Genomic DNA, 14,000 nt, shown 5'->3' with positions numbered 1-14,000 from the left:
CACTTCAAGTTGCCCTCAACTTAAAGCTGAATTTGACAAGTGTTTATACCTATGACAATTGCTTCTACGAAAGTTGGAAAGGACAACTCGATAAAACAATCCTAATACACGATTCTAGACTTGAAGACTCTATTACATTACCCAATGATATAGGGTCTTCAATCTTGTTCTTTGTATCAGGCCGCACTTCATGAATTAGAACTCACAAATATTGTTTGAGTTGTATTCGTTCAAATTCTATTTTTCTCTCTATGTAAGTGCATGAGATTTTTCGATAGAGGACTTGGATATATATAGCTTTTGGTGTGCAGTAAGTCGGCTGAACACGAGCCCTACATAATGATACCCAACATCAGAATTAGGGTTTGAGTGGCTTCAATATCCCTTTAGGAGTCTGAAGCGTATCCTGGATAATTATGGCAAGAAATCATATAACTTGTCCGTCAAGTCCTTATCTCTTAATTCAAGAGTTCTACCCGTAGCAGGACTCTGAGCTGGAACATGTTCATGGACCTGGTTCATTCACTTTATCTCTGATATGGAACATGTCCATTGACCTGCTTCACTCACCTTATTCATTTACTTTGTCAATCATCAAAACATAAACGTGCTAGTGCCAACAAAACCGGACAAGAGTAATAACAAATATTATAAGGTGGAACGCACATCTTCTAATTATGGCTTGGTGTTGCAGGCCAATACGTATAAGAACTCCGATAGGTTTCATATTTGCAAGTACATTGGTGATCACACTTGCAGGGTTGAATATGTTACGGGTAGTCATAAGTATGCCTCATCAGCTATCATTGCATTACTCTTGATGAATGACTATATTGACAATAAAGGGTCAACGACAAAGGAAATCCAGAGGACTATTTTCAGGGAGTTTCATTGTAAACCAAGCTACTGGAAGTGTTAAAAGGCAGGTGTAATGGCTAAGAACATGGTTAGGGGGATCCTAGATCATGGTTATGGTTGCTTACTGGCTTATTCTTACGTGGTTCAAAGTCTAAATACGGGTTCCAAGATTTTCCTTAGCCTTGATGATGAAAACATGTTTAATTATTACTTCTTAGCTTACGTAGCTTTCATTCGAGGATATACCCATATGCGAAAGGTTATTGCCGTCGATGGAATATATTTATACGACAAGTACGAGGGGTGTCTTGTTGTCTGACGTCGCACAGGATACTCAGAACCATATCTTCCAATTGCATTTTACGTGGTGGACAAGGAGTGTGATGAATGTTAGACCTACTTCTTCCATCAAGTGAAGTATATAATCGTCGATGAACCAGACTTGTGCATCATCTCTGATAGACACAGGAGCATAGCCAACAGTCTTTTCAGGGTTTTTGAGCAAGCTCATCATGGACTTTGCATGAGGCATCATACTAAAAACCTCAAAAAAGAATTCCAATATTGAGAATATCTTCATGTATACTATAATGCAGCAAACGCATATGGTTACCATGAGTTCCATGAGCATTTTTAGCAATTTAGGGATAAATGCCCCCAAGCAGCTAATTTCCTTAAGTTTGATGTTGGATATGACGAGTGGAGCAGGGGCACATTTTCCAGCAAACAGGTACGATGTGTTGACCACAAACATTGTCGAGCGCTTAACTCAATGTTGAGGAATGAAAGAGAGTACCCTGTGACTGCAATATTCAATTCGATTTCTAGGAGGTTTGCTGAAATACTCAAGCAGAGGTGTGCAGAATATTAACGATTAAATCGGTATATTTGTGCATTCAGCTGAAAAGGTGATAAGGGAAAAGATGATTGAGGGCGACTCCTTGTTTGTCAATAGTATAAACGGGGGTGCCAACGAGTTCACCGTAGTCAGCAGTGGCCTAACTGCCAAAGTCAATCTACTGAACAAAACATGTTCTTGTAGAGAGTATGAGTTGGTGAAATTACCGTGCGCTCACGCAATGGCAGCCTTGAGATTGAAGTATGGATCTGGATATGGTTCAAGAATCTGCGAGTATTCTTCGCCAATGTTTAAAGTTCAATCTTACATTAGTCTTTTGGGCTTTTCTTAAGGGCGTTTGTTGCACCAGAGTAAAAATATTTGGGGTGACATTTTAATTACCAAATAAATTCCATTAAAATGTACTAAAGAAATAGTCACGGGGTAATAGAACTTCCGTAAAAGTTAGGTGTATTACCGGAAATCTGGGCATAGTTTGGGGTGTATTTTAACCATTTTCCCAAAAAATAAATATTATTTTCGAGATGACAAAAAGAAAGTGAGAAATACTAATTGAGCATATAAGTTAATATTGTTCTATAATGAAATAACGAGAAGAGTTAAAAAATTTATTTTATTAATAATAATAAAAACTCTAATATCTATACAAATGAAATTAGCAAGTAATAATAACTTTATAAGTATATTTTAAGGCAGATAATACAAAAATAATTAATAAAAATAGATGCATATGTTATAACAAATTCCTAAAAGAATGTCTATTTATATCATAAATGAATTGTAAGTTATAACTTAGAAAATATTCCATTAATGACAATAAAACTTGTTTATCTATATAAGACAATAGTGTATAAGAGAGAAGACTTAAATATACACATATATGTAATATAACAATCATAAAAATTAGCGTTAGACTTTGGGACAAATTCATAAAAAGATTATTCTACTTATAATGTTAATGAATTTAAATAAAAATCTTCAAATACCTAGTTTAGAAAATATATTATATATATAATATAAAAATTAAATGTATTACATATACGGAGGATCGAAAATTTCAGGTTAAATAGAAATGACATAGGACAAAGAGGGAAAAATGTCTATAGTTCATAGTCGAGGGTACCCGAATATATTGTGTAGTGTAGTATTTTTCTATCAATAACATCTTTTTTTGATTCCGCATTGATCACGTCTAGATAAGTAAGATGAAATCATTTACTGAGACATTAGATGCAAAGTAAAGCTCCAATATCATTTTCGAGGTTGAACCCAAGTCTGTATCCAATTCAAGACCATACAACTATATGAAACAATTTCATCGGCTGCAATTAAAAAGAATTCATCTAAAAAAAATATTGTAGTCAAACTACATATGAAGAATCAATTCATTAGCATCAATTCCAAAACTAGCCTTCCGGAGAAACAAATCCCCTATAGCCGTCACATCTCCGCTAACGCCACCACCGTTGACGCCAGAATTCTGGTGACTAAAGAGGTGGAGATGGTGGTCTTCTTCGTCGTGCCTGCTTGGAGGATGATAATACATTCTTGAAGTTTGAGGGCAGTGGGAATTGAATCTGGCAACCATTCTAATACCAACGTCTAACAACTCTATGTACTTCTCCATCTCTCTATTTCTTTCTTCTAAGTGCAAACTTTTCTTGTAGGGAAAAGAAAACTACAACAACAACAATATACTCAATGTAATTTGACAAGTGGGGTATACACAGTCTAGGATATACGCACACCTTATTCCTACGTTTTCACTCTTGACTCAAAAGAATGTGGGAAAATAAAACAAAATAAAACTAAAAGTTTGTCCCAAATGTCAGAGCCCATAAGAATGGAGAGAAAGACTTTAGGTGAATGAAAAGTTAAAACCCTTTCTTGCCTTTATATAGTTTCCTTCCTACTTGAAGTTCCTTGTGCTTTCCTTTCACGCGTTTGTTTTAGTTCACTAATTAGGTTTGGAATTCTTTTTAATTTTTGTCGCCCAATAATTTTTTTTTCTTTTTCCTGTTGCCCCTTAGGCAGAGTGAATGTTGGGTAGGTTCGGAGAATAATGATGAAGTGACAGGGACCTTTGCACTTGACCAAACAAAAAAAAAGAGTCAAAAAGCTTTTTTTTTTTTGCCACAATATGTTTACATACTTTAAATTATTAATTATTATGAGTTATAAATAGTAATATAGTTTTCAGATATAAAATTTTATTCCAAAGTTTTAAGATTACATAACTAAATTACGTTGAAAATTAAGAAATTTAATTCTAGTATCCTTTCCGATTTAAGAAATACTCTCTATTTCAAAATAAATGAATTTTTGAAGCGTGACACATCCTTTAAGAAAGTTATTAAATGAGATTAATCAAAGAGTAATTTGTCAATAGAACTCTTTCGTTTTTTTTTCAAACTTTTCTTAAAATTATAGATAGTCAATGTTGAAACTTGAAAAACTCATTTGAGTGAAGGGTAACTTTGAAAAGATTAATTAATATTATTTTCAGCTTTGAAAAATTCATCTATTTTGAACTAAAAATAGTACTAAGAATTCATTTATTTCGAAATGAAGGGAGTACTAAGCATTCAACGTTTTTAGGCTGGAAACTGGTGCCAGTTATTTTGATACAATATATTTGAAAACTTGAGAAAATTCCTTGTCCGTTGAAGGATTGTGAGTGTTCACTGGAAGTGGGAAATGTCTACCTTAGCATCAACTATTTCCAGCTCACACATACAATTATGTTGTCTTCTTGCATTGTCGAGTGAGTCTTTTTAATCTCAAGTAATCAATCAACTACAATTGAAACAGTCAGTTGACTCGTCAAAATATTTGAACTATGAATTTTTTAATGAACAAATAAAAAAGCTTTTTACATACCAAAAAGAAAATCTTTTCAAATAAAGAAGCAAAAACGTCTGGTGCACCTGGGATTAGTGGTGGCAAATAGGCGAGTTTGCAATCAAATTTGAGCAGGGTGAAAGTGAGTTAAATAAAAAAGGGTTGAGTTGCAATCCACCAATATTATTGTGGGTAAAATGTGAATTGGGTAAAAATGAGTTTGACCCATTTTATATGGCACCAGAGTTGGAGCTGTATTTTTGCAGGCATATCACAAAAAAAAAAAAAAAAGAGAGAGAGAGGTTTTTTTATCAAATTGATGTAAGAAAACTTGAAGAAGATTATTTTTGGAAATGATTTGAGAACATGTCAAATAAGTATTATATGTTCCTGCAAATTCTCTAAACAAAATAGAATAGAAAAAAGCAAATTCACCTTTCAGTCTGTGGATATATTGTATACGGTAAAAACCAAAGCAACTCGTACCCGGTAAGAACTGGGGTAAAGTTTAAAACCATCCGATTGAGATCGGAAAGAGTAAGGTCGTTGACAATTGATGGGAACAAGAACCGTGGGTACATGAGTGCATTCAACTCTGTGTCAAAACCAAAGATATGTTGATAGCTACGTTAATCCCGAGCCTGAAGCGAACACACTCAACATAGGCTCGGAGAATCCGTTATGAGATAGGACACGCGTTATTTGACCATTCTGTCATTTGTGCTGACAACAGTATGGGTGTCAGACCATACGGACGCCGCCTTATCCATTTTAGGGTTTTTCTAGAAGGTTTTAAACTGTACTAAGGCCCATTTATTTTTAGCTACAATATAGGGGTCATACCCCCTTTTTTTAGGTTAGCTTTTTTTATCATTTCTCACATTGTAATCAGAAAAGTGGCAGTGAAATCTTCTTTAGTATTTTGACTCGGTTAAAGAAAGCAACTTCCGAACCGGACCAATTCACAGAGCTTACAAACTTGTCTTCTTAAGTTCTCTTTACTATTCTTTATGAATATATTACCATTAATTTTCTATAATCTTATATTATAAATTAATCTAACCACATATCCTAGCAACCACTTATAAATTTAATTGTTATTCATTTTTTAGGGTAAACAGTTTGGCGCCCACCGTGGGGCATAGGATAATAGTGGCGGTTTAATTTATTACTTCCTCTTTCACTTGTTCTTTGAAATTTTGTGTTACAGATACATTCGAGATGGTAAGCAGTGGTCATTCCAGGCACGTGAACAACAACGAAATAGTTGCTGAAAACAAAAACAACAGCGGGTTACCAAACCCGAACTAACCACCTGCTGACCCAGCCAGTGCAAATGCTGTCAACTCGACCGAAGGCCTTAACTGCCAGAATAACGTCAACCAGGAGAATGCCGCCCTTCTGGCCACAGATCCTTTGAATAGTAATAATTCAGCAACTTTGCTTCGGCCACCAGCCCAAAAGGCACCGGATGCCATAGAGGAAGTTAACTTACATGTGATATTTGAAATGTTGCAGGAACAAAAGGTGGCTATATCTCAACTTCAAAAGAAGGATGGAAAAACAGTAGCAGCCAAAGCAAATCAAGCTGTCGAGGCAAGCCAAAAAGGAGAGCGGGTCGTAGATAGTGGTAGCGGATCAGGGACCAATGCATCAGCTAAGGTCTTGAAAATGCTCGAAGCATTGGACAAACGGATTGAATCCAATGAGAAAAGAGTAGAGACGTACAACTCTCGAGTGGACCAGATCCCGGAAGCCCCTCCGATCTTTAGAGGACCGGACTCAAAAAGATATATTCAAAGGCCTTTCCCATCGAGTGCTGCCCGAAGCTGATCCTGAAGAGGTTCAAAATGCCTGATATAAAAAAATATGATGGGACGACGGACCTACAGGAGCATGTGACATCATATACTTGTGCCATAAAGGCAACGATGTTGAGAAGGATGAAATTGAATCAGTGCTGCTAAAATAGTTCGGTGAAATGCTGTTTAAAGGGGCCCTAACTTGGTACGACCACCTACCTGAACATTCCATCACTTCTTTTGAGATGCTCGCGGATGCGTTTGTTAAAGCACATGCCAGAACCAAGAAGGTGCAGGCAAGGAAGGCGAACATCTTTAGAATCGCCCAAAGAGATGACGAATTACTTCGAGAGTTAGTGAATAGGTTCCAAAAGGAATGAATGAAACTTCCCCCAGTCCCAGAGGAATGGGTTGCTCAAGCCTTTACCAAGGGTCTTAACCCCCGAAGCTCCACCGCTTCGTTTAAGTTAAAAGAAAATCTGTTGGAGTACGAGGCAGTTACTTGGGCCGATGTCCATAACAGGTACGAATCCAAGATTCGAGTAGGGGATGATCAACTTGAGCTTCATCCCAGTCTGATAAATAGAAGAAAGAACTCTGAGAGATCGAGGAGGAATTATGAGTCAGAGATAAGTCCATCGAGGGATATGTATCGACCATATTCTCAACCAGAGAAATCCAGCTTTAGGTCGGATAGGGAAGAAGCGACCCCTAGTTATCTCTCGAGCAGAGGTGATAAGCAACCTGATCATGGATCAAACAGCCGAGGGTTACTGTTTAGAAGTGATGCCGATAGTTTAGCCAACAATGGGGACATTCCGAGGTTATCGGAGTACAACTTAAACATTAACACCACATATCTTGCTTCGGGTATTGGCCGTATCTCAGATGCCAGGTGGAAGAGACTACTGAGATCCGATCTGACTCAAAGAGATCCAAGCGTGATGTGTGAGTATCATGGGACTCATGGCTATAAAACCGAAGACTGTCGCCAATTAAGAGAAGAGGTGGCTCGGTTGTTAAAATATGGCCACCTTCGTGAATTCTTGAGTGAGCGAGCCAAAGGCCACTATAAAGGTAGGGAAACTCACAAATAGTTCAAGCCTGTTATCACGACCCAAACGGATGAGTCGTGACGAGTGTCTGACCTCTAGCGACCAAACACCCCTGTACTCATATCTGAACGTTATTGAACATCAAGGGCCCACAAATGACTTAAACTGATCTCAAACTGCCTCATGAATGGGTGACATCATGAACTCTATACAAGATATATATACATAAACATGCTGAAAGAACAGTGCAAGCCAGCTAGGCTGCTACATATACTGCACACAAAAGAATAGAAGCCGACAAGGCTACATCGTCCGTCTAATACATACAACTGTCTACAGACCTCTACTGGAATAAAAATCGTAGAAAGGACGGGACAGGGCCCCGTTGTCACGACCTAGCTAGGGGCCGCGATGGGTACCCGAGGCTGACCTCCGAGCACCCCTTATTTCCTCACTTGTCATAGTCATTTATGCTTCTTTATCATTCATGATTGTACGAAAATCATTTTTGGGTGGAAAGCACAATTATTCTATATACATATATAGATGCCTCATTAGGCCATCAAAATAATATATATAATATATACATGCATGCTGTAATAAACTTGTGAGACCATCTAACCCACACTACGCATCTACGAGCCTCTACTGACATACTATACATATAGACGGAACAAGACTCCGTCGTGCCCAAAATATACATATGTACCAAAAGGATAATCATAAGCACCTCCGGACAATGGAGTGCTTTCAATCAGCTGACAGCTCCTAAGAATCCGGATCGAGCTCACCTCCCTGTTTACCTGTAAGCATGAACACAACGTCCAAAGAAAACGGACGTCAGTACGAATGTTGTACTGAGTATGAGAGGCATGAACAAAAACAACACATCAAGAAAGTAAAGAAGGAATCAAGTATGGAGCAACTGTACCTGACTGGGAATCATCTGAAAAGTAATACATGCTGACTTACTTTTGTGCTTATCATCATCTCATGTATGTATATCATATGTATATATATCTAAACTGCCCGACCATATAGGTGCGGTGTGATAATCAGTAACATTAGCCCGCGTCCAGTCCTCCCGCGTCCGGGGTACCATCTCATGCCGCCCACTAGTGGTGTCTGCCCATGCCAACTGGCCATGGTGTATCATATAGCTGCCCGCTTTTGCGGTGACTGCCCGGCCAACTAGGCCCGGTGTGATGCAATCATGACATGCTCATTATAAAATATTTATAATGATATGCTTATCAAAATATACTTATCATCATACATGCACAAGGACTCTAGAACAACTGCATTCTATCGAGGTGACGTAAGCTCGTGAACCCTCGATTCCATTATGAGCATTTATGAACATTCTGCCTCACCTTGAAGGTATTAGGATATAAGGTGAGTGTATACAAGGAACAACATCATTTACTTTATAAGAACGTCACATCATATATCTTGACTCATGTAGCTATGCATGATCTTAGGCTCTTGGCTTTCCGGGATTTAGGAGAATCATGAAAAGGGAGAAGAATCATGTCATGGGATTCATGCCATAGAAAGGAAAGGACTAGCCTCACATACCTTTATCGTTTAGCTAAGCTATCGTTCACTTGTTCTCCTTCAATATGACATTGTTACCTTCACGAGAGAATACGCATTACAGTTAGTCAATCGACCATAAGAACGCATCGTTATTTCTAGAGAAAATTGGGCAGCGTTTCCTTTGTTTCTACTACTTTTCTCATGTTCTATTTCAACTCCCAAACATTTACAACAACACTCACAATATCGTATCAACATTCATCACTTATCTATATTTAGCAAAATCCACCATTTTTCTCCAATTTCTCCACATTTAGTGGTTTTAGCTCATCATTATAATTTTGCTTACTTCACACCTATTCCATGGTCTATACGCCACTTATAACGTATTCATCATCACAACCTATCAACGTTCATGATTCCATTCAACTATCATTCAATTGTGACACTATTCACTCAGTAATGGCCCATTTTCTATGTTCTTCTTGTTATACCCCGCATTTTCAGAGCATGAGCGTGACACGCGCTTCCTCAAAATTGACAATCATGTTGTTGCCACATAATTTAAACTCACGTTGATAATGTTGTATTCCGTACTTTTGTACATCAGATTATTCATAAGCTGAGGTGGGGCCCGCACGTCGAGATTTTTAGGACACATGACAAGTTATATGAAGCACATATGTGAAGTTGAACACAACTAAAGAAGGACCCTTGAGCCGAATCAAAGTGGAAGTCCTCCAAACAAATATTTTTAAGTAACGTTTTCGGGTGATCTGAATTCGAGGGGCAAAAACGGTATTATAAGTTTGGAATTTGGAAAAATACCAAGAATAGAAGTTGTAGATAATTGAATTATATTTCCAACCATAGGTTGTGGGTCCATAGGTGACATCGTAATAAGGAGATATGGACGTTTTAAGGCAGAAAGGTTAGTGGGCTAGGCCCAATCCGAGCCCAACCGGGTTAGGCCCATTACCCATGTCTTTATAAGTGAAAATTTCGGCCTTCCTCCTCATTTTAAGACCAGGAACGCCCAGAAAATTATTGGGAGAGGGAGAAAAAGAGTCTTGGAGAAGAAAAACCAATTTTGATCGAAATCTGAGCCCCGAATCCCAAAGCCCATGAAGGAAAAAGTGTTGTACGCTGCGTTGTCTTCAATTTGAGCTAAAAATCAACCAAGGAGGAGAGTGATAACATGGTGGCTGCATGCTTAAGGTATGAAAAAGGTTCCTTTTCATTGTTAACGAGTTTATTTAGAGTTTCGACGGATTAGCACGGAGAGAATAGCCTGATAAATTCGTTTGTTGGTGTAGTGAATTATGGAATGAAACTTGAAGAAAATTTTGGATGATAATAAATGTATTTAACTTGTAAAATGTGGAGGATGTTGTAATTTATGTTATTGGTATTAATTTCAGCTTCTTTACGGAGATAAAATTATTAAATAGTTATACCACAAATTGGTTGGTGGAGGAATTTAGGAAACAGTGTGCAGGCTGTTTTATGACATTCGTTGGTATTGGAAATGATGTTAATACTATTGGTATTGTTGTTGATGTTGTTGGTTGCTGAATTGGAATTCGGGCTAGGCATATAAACAGGGGAGATGCTACCCGATTTTTGGCAGAATATAAAATAGTATTATTTGAAATATGGTACAAATGTGCGATGACAGAGTCTAACGTCAGTATGAATCCTTTTAAATGTAGACTTACAAGCTTGGACGAATAAGCGTAGCTTATAGGCGGTCGAACAGGTATGTAAGGCTTACCCTTTCTTTCTTTTGGCATGATCCTTATGAAACTAACAGACGACGTATATATATGATTCCAAAGAAACTCCTATTCTTAGAGCCACTAGGATGGCTAATATTCTTGATTTCCATGAGCTATTTCATATGGTTTTGATACATATCTATGATTCCGAAGCTCTATATGATATGTTTCCGAATTTGTCTATGATTCTTATTCACTTCTTGACACGGGTACGCTCGGTATGGTTGAGCTTATTGTATGGTTGAACAATGAGTAAAGCATAAAGAGTTCATGTCCCTTAAAGGGTTCTGTAAGCATTAATATCTCTAACTTTTGTATTCAGTCTTGGATTGCTTTGGAAAACGTTCGTAGAGGTTCTGTAGTAAAAATGTCCATAACTTTCTTATACTAACTCAGATTGACCCGAAATGTGTTTGTGATCCTTCAAGTGTCGTCTTGAGTACTTATTCATCGAGTCTTAAAATTTGATTTATGTGCATATAGTTTCTCACTACTCTGCTCGTGCATGCCTCAATGCATCTTTCACTGCGTCCCGGGCCAGGGTATGTTCTCGTGCGTACTCCATTGCATTGTTCACCGCGTCACTCACTTGGGGGCCGGGGCATGTTATATATATATATGATATGATGATATGATGATATGATGACGGGGCGGCGACCAGGATGGCATATGATGACTCTATTCACCGCGTCCCTCACTAGAGGGCCGGGGCACGTTCATGCATATATGATACATGATATTGACATACATGATTTTATTCACCGCGTCCCTCACTAGAGGGTCGGGGCACGTTATATGTATATGTGATATATGATGATGACATACACGATTTTTACCGCGTCCCTCACTAGAGGGCCAGGGCACGTTATATGTATATTGTTATAGCCCGTATTTTGTACGTTCGGATAATTGCGAGAAGTTAAGGGCAAGACCATTTTCCAAAATTATTTTAATGTACAAGTTGTTATGAATATTATTTATGAATATTATTAGTATGGAAATATTGAGAAAAGCTAATGGTAAAAAGGAAAATTCACAAGATGGTTTATGGTAATATGACGGAAGGCTAAGGGCAAATTCGGAATTTGGAAAATATTTTTCGTGAATTACAAGACTAAATACAAACAATAAAAAAAAAAGTGGGCTTCAATAAAAAGGGCCATGTTGGTCGTGCACTTGGGGTGGGCTTGGCCCAATTAAATTAATTATCCATGTGTATAATTAGATGACCAAGTGGTCATATTTTTATTTCATCCTTAGAAAATTCAAGAAGCATGGAGAAAAGGAGCGAAGGCACCATTCGGCCATGGCTTGGCCGAAAATGGTGTCCACAATATTGGCCAAGAAAAATAATTTTCTTTTAGCTTTCCTACTAATTTGAAGGTCCTCTTTAACGTGGTATAATTGTTGGAGCAATAAAACCATCCATTTTTACGAGGAGCAACTCTAGCCAAGTTGAAGAGCTAAGAGGAAAAGGGTAAGGTTTAACTCTCTTTCATATGTTATTGATGGTCTATGCATGTTGTTGAGTATTGTAGTATGTGGAAATGAATGAAATTCATGAAATATGTGTGTATGGTGCTTGGCCGAATATAGTGGTGTTGTGTAGGAAAGATGAAATAATTTTATTTAGTAGTTTGATTGTTGAGTTGTGGATTCTATGATGTAAAATGAGGATTTAATGGTTGAAAATGAAGTTGTAATTGTTTGTGGATTATGGAAGAAGTTAATGTGACATTAGTATGGTTCCTTATAATTATAAGAATAGAGTTGCTAATGTGTATGTTGTAAATATACTTCATGAATTTGGAAATGAGACATGTGTTTGGAAGATTGTAAGTTGGGTTGTTGTAATTGAATTAGAAAGAAGGAAGTATGTTGTTATGGTTCTTGTTGCATTTGGATGGTTTCGGGTGGAATGGCATATTGGCTAGATTGTTTGGAATATTATGTGAATTGTTTGAAGTGATTCTTGAACCATGTTAGAATGATTTCGGATTAATACTTAGATGTGAGATCATTGATGGTAACTTGGCTATATGTGATCGAATTGAATATGGATGGAATACTTAGATGGAATATGGATGTGAGATCATTGATGGTAATACTTAGATGTGACTACCGGGGCGCATATACTGATTTACGTAACTCCACAGAAAATATCATTTATATACATCTTTACTAACGCCTTACCTACAAGGTATCTCTAGTACTATTTGAACTCGTCCTAATTCTGGAGTTGTGACACACCTTCTTTCTCTTCTTTGACCTAGCCCGCCTCATCCTTTGCGATCTTCTAGAATTTCCAACCATGGGTCTCACATGCTTCTAGTTTCCCTGCGGTTATTCTAGTCCCTCATCCTTCTCTTATATCTAAATTGTAGGACTCTTAGTACACTTCCCAGGAGGTCACCCATCCTAGTATTACTCTCACCCCAGCACGCTTAACTTTGGAGTCCTGATGGGATCCGGTGCCTTAGTGCTGGTACGATCGCATCCAGTCTGCTACGTGACCTTTATCGCATGACCTAGAGCGAGTTGAAGTTCTAATGGATCCCAATAAAATTCTTGTAATGCATCTCCTCCAAATTGGAAAGATCCCTTACTTTCCTGACCGAGCAAATGCTGGTTTAGCCTTCGGAACTCTCAATAATAACCATCGATCAACACACGACTATCTTCCATTCCTAAATTTAAGATTCCTAGTGGTGGCTAAAACATCTTAGTCGCAGTTATCCATAAGTACTTTGGTTATCGGTTCCTCTAAAACTCCCATTTGTCACCTATTAATGATATCCTGGAATAATTGTACACACATAAGAAATTTCAATAAAGAACTCATATACCTGTAGTCGACCTATCCTGAGCTTGGTCTAGAGGGCTATAAAGTGAAGTGTCCTCTTTCTTGTCCTCCCGCCATCTGCTAGTCTAGCCCTCCTCATCTCTCTCATCTGAGTCCGAGGGATACGGATATTCGGGCAGCTCTTGGTTTACTAATGGCCAAGAAAATAGGCTAGAATAATCAGTAACACTCCGGCGTAGCTGGCCTGACATAGTGCTCTGCCATAGGAGCAACTGGGGGAGTCAACTCTAGTACAGTCTCGGAAATCTCCTCCTCTGACGTCCCATGTGAACTCTCAGACGGCTCTATGTCATAGCTGTCCTCCGATGGATCCTCCTCTCTAGAAGTTAGAAATTCTGGGGGAATCATCGCGGGGTCCTCAGAGGGATCAGTCTCGATGGAATAGCTCAGGCTCCTCCTGCTCGG

At 38.1% G+C, this 14,000-nt stretch overlaps 1 pseudogene; it reads right to left on the bottom strand.

Moving 5' to 3' along the window:
• Positions 1-13,114: 13,114 nt before the first annotated feature.
• On the bottom strand, positions 13,115-13,231 carry LOC132612515 (5S ribosomal RNA; annotated as a pseudogene).
• Positions 13,232-14,000: the final 769 nt, after the last annotated feature.

This window comes from Lycium barbarum, chromosome 9 (assembly GCF_019175385.1).
Source record: "Lycium barbarum isolate Lr01 chromosome 9, ASM1917538v2, whole genome shotgun sequence".
NCBI lineage: Eukaryota > Viridiplantae > Streptophyta > Magnoliopsida > Solanales > Solanaceae > Lycium > Lycium barbarum.
The sequence above is the reverse complement of the archived record's forward strand: the minus strand, read 5'-3'. Positions and strand labels throughout refer to the sequence as shown.